Below are 4,002 nucleotides of genomic sequence, written 5' to 3'. Positions count from 1 at the left end.
CCTGTTCTCACTGGCATGGTCCACCACACCCGCAGTGGAGCTGCAATAAGGAAGGTAATCTAGGTCCCATGTCTGTGGGGAGGGGGAGAAGGGGCACAAGCATCCTTTTCTGGACAACTTTGGAAGATGTCCAGGCCAGGCTTTGAGCTTAGATTTCTCCCAGGATTATCTGGGGTCTTTGATTTGGGGGTGGGGGGAAGTGGTCTTTTTTAGAGGGTCATAAGAGACCACTGTATTTAAATTGTTCCATGGAAAACATGTGTCCTGGCTCTTCTAGTCCCAGGTACTTCAGGAGCCACAGGCCTTGGTGAAGATATGGCCAAGTCCAAGAACCACACCACATACAACCAGTCCCCAAAATGGCACAGAACAGCATCAAGAAACCCCGATCACAAAGATATGACTTTTTAAAGGGGGTTTTCCCTAAGTTCCTAAGGAACATGTGCTTTGCCAAGAATCACAAGAAGAAGAACCTGGAGAAGATGCAGGCCAACAATGCCAAGGCCATGAGCGCATATGCCAAGGCTATCAAGACCCTCAGAAAGCCCAAGGAGTTCAAGCCCAAGACCCCAAAGGATGACCATCACAAGCTCAGTCAACTTGCCTACATCACTCATCCCAAGCTTGGGAAACATGCTCATGCCCGCATTTCCAAGGGTCTCAGGCTCTGCTGGCCAAAGTCCAAGGTCAAGATTCAAACCAGGCCTCAGGCTGCAGCTACAGCTCAGGCTCAAGCTCTGGCTCCCAAAGGTGCCCATGCACCCATGAAAGCTGCACAGTGGAGGCCTCTGTCTGCCAATGTGAGGGCCAAAGGATTGGTGGGACCCCTAGGCTGCTGCTATTTTTACAAACAAATCTGAGGCAGGTTCTGTCAAAAAACATAAAACAAAACAAAACGTCCTAAAGAGTAATCTTACTGAAGTCAGAATTAAGTGACTGTTAGGTCAGAATTTTTTGAAATGAGAGGGTGGGTAGTCAGTGGTTGGAATCAGTGAGGTGTAGCCAGAATTTGAAAGTAAGCAGGGAGTCTCACTGTAAATTGGAACCAAGTGTAGCCCGTTTAAATGCTAGGCCCTCATTCTTGGAAGCATAAACACTTGAGGGCCTTCCATGTGTTTTTTTTTCTTCCTGTTCCCATACTGTGCTTAGCTGCTTACAGAGAATCCAAGGCACATTCTGGGACATCTTACCTTTTTTTCTAGGGATTGAATCCCCCAGAACCCTCGAATTGAGCTCCAAGAGCTCTGATTTCAGGGACTTCCCAATACCCAAGGAGTGCAAAGAAATGGAGAATGAAACTTTAAGCCAAGAGTAATATTTTCTCTCATTATGATTGAAATGTGGAATATGTTCAGGGTGAGAACACAGATAGAACTGAATGACCTTGTCCATCTGGAAAGGTCCCTAAATATCTCATTGTATGAACTGAAAAACCCTATGTAATCTTTTTTGTGTTCCCTATCATGGCAGTGAGTAATAAAGCAGTTCTGAGAACCCAAACCTGTGACTCCCTATTCACAAAAACTTCAGACACGAAGGCCAACTCCATGCACAGTGTATAAGGTCTTATAAAATATAAACCCTAACAATCTCTGAAATCTTAGCCCTTATCACATCTGTAGTTCCCCAAACAGTGGCTGGCACATGGTGAGTACTCAGTACAAAGGTATGAAAGATAAAGTCTTCCAGCTGGATAATACCTTATCTTTGAAGGACCATCATCCAAGGCTATAAAGCCTTTTCTCACATCCCTCTCTTTCCCAGATATAACAGTTACTATTATTTACTTCTATAATAGCAGCCATGAGACTTATGCAAGAACTATAACATTCCACTCTGAATTCCCAGAACCTAGCATAGTCCCAGGTATTCAGGGCATACACAATCAATATTGAATGCACAAGTTAATGAATGAATAACCAAGAAGCTCAAGTACATGGATATGTAGTGCCTTAATAAGAGCATTTTGTAGAATCAAGACAAGACAAAAATTAAATATAAAAATTTTATCCTTTGCTATCTTCAAAAATCCTCCCACAAATTCTGTTACATGAATCCTCTTTTGCTTGGTCTTGCATTGAGTATCTATAGCTATATATAAAGTGAACGCCTGGTGAGTGGGTGGATGGTGGTGTTCACTCATGTAGTGAAATGTGAATATGTCAGAATCAGAGAAAATAGCAAGAAAGATGTTTATGCAAAGCTATCAGTTCTCATGGCTGTTTTTTAAATCTGAGATGGTGCCAAGATGGTTCAAACTTAATATTCACATCCATTTTATCACGTCAAATATGATCATTAGTGTTTGAACGGTGGTTATTTCCTGGCTGACAATAGCCATCGGGGTACTCACATTCCCATATGCCCGGGACTGATACAATTCAGATAGTCTGGAAAACAGTGGGAGGAAGGAAGCAATTAAAAATGAAGGGGAAGCTGGGGGCAGGGAATAGGCACCAATTTTATTCCATCCAAGAATATCCCTATACCTATTCTTCTGAAAGTTATGGGTGGAGACAGAAATGCTATTTTTAAAATAATTTTATATCCTCCAGTTGGCATGCTGTCTTGCCCATAGAATAAGTGTCAGGAAGCCCTAAGGGTGGGCATTAGTATTTAAAATAAGCTCAGCCTGTAGACCGGAAAAAAACAGGAAGAAATTAGTTCTAGAATACTGTGGTTGTAGAGAAAGCTGAAAAAGTGGACAGTGATAAAAGTATAAATTCAGTGTCCCAAGCAATATTTTATAACCCATTACTTACTAACCCCACCAGCACCCTAAGCAACAATTCACTGCCACCAGCAATATCTTTACTATGTAGGATGGGGGTGAGGAGTGAATGGGTGGGAGGGAGGCCTGCCATTAGCATTCTGAGCACTGCAGTGGCTTCTTGGGCAAGAGCATCATCACCCAGAAAAGCAGAGGGAAATAATGTGTTTGTCAATAATTTGCGAACACTGAGGATCCAAAGTAAAGAGGCTTTAACTGCATTCTTAATTTTAGGACGAGTTTGTTGCAAAACCTGACAGATGGTTTACTACATTCCTGTCCTGATCTTTCTGATCATTCAGCTAGATTAGATTGCCCAACCTTCCCCCATCTCCAGTTAGGTGGGGGTGGGGGTGGCGAGTTCTAGCCAAAGGAATGGTCAGAAGTGATTGAGGCCATTTTCTAAAACCAGCTCATAATCCACTGTTTCTTTTCTCATTTGTAGCCTGAATGGAGAAGAATCTGAGCCTCTAGAAGGGGGAGGGCCCCCAAACTAGATAGGGTCTGGGTCCTTATATGATCTACTCATAATGTGGCCTACCAAACCCAACCCTTCCCTCCCCACCAGTCATTCCATGAAGCCACTGGGGTTTGAGAGTTTATTCCTTACAGTAGAGTAGAGATACAGCTGCTGCTCCAAACTTTTCACAATCATGACTCAAACAGTCTCACATACTATGTCCTCCCATGTTCTCTGTCACTCTCAGGAGCACCCTCTTGACATGTCCCATCCCATTTGGGGCATGCAAGCAAACTGTTCATTCAGAATGTCAAAAACTTACTTGTGGCTAGAATAGTAATGACATTTAAACAGCCAAGAAATGGACAGAGCAATTTTGGGAAGAAATGCATAAAGAATTAAGGGGACATGATAAGTAATGCCTTTAGCTGGGGCATTCTTTCCTCATTGATGCACACATGTAATTTCTCTTAAAGTTCCAGGTCCACATGCATGTAGCCTTCCCCAGAGTTTCTGGAATATCTTGGACTTAACTAGTAGACTAGTGGGGCAATTCAAGCAGCTTTGGGCTCTCAATTTAAAGCTGGGTAGTTGATGTGAGGCTTCTAAACAAATAAATAGTCAAATAATGGCTCTCTGTGTATCTGGAGTGTAGTCATGGGAAACTGGAATTGGATGGACACTGGGGGACACATAAAACTGAGATGCTGGTGAGCAAAGTATTTCCTCAAGGTCCTGTTGCATATTTGAATCTTACTCTAGCTGCACAGAC

The 4,002-nt window shown here is 42.9% G+C and overlaps 1 pseudogene; it reads left to right on the top strand.

The window, feature by feature from the left end:
- Positions 1-315: 315 nt before the first annotated feature.
- On the top strand, positions 316-800 carry LOC102427434 (annotated as a pseudogene).
- Positions 801-4,002: the final 3,202 nt, after the last annotated feature.

Source organism: Myotis lucifugus, unplaced genomic scaffold (assembly GCF_000147115.1).
Source record: "Myotis lucifugus unplaced genomic scaffold, Myoluc2.0 scaffold_3783, whole genome shotgun sequence".
In the NCBI taxonomy this organism is placed as follows: Eukaryota; Metazoa; Chordata; class Mammalia; order Chiroptera; family Vespertilionidae; genus Myotis; species Myotis lucifugus.
The sequence above is the reverse complement of the archived record's forward strand: the minus strand, read 5'-3'. Positions and strand labels throughout refer to the sequence as shown.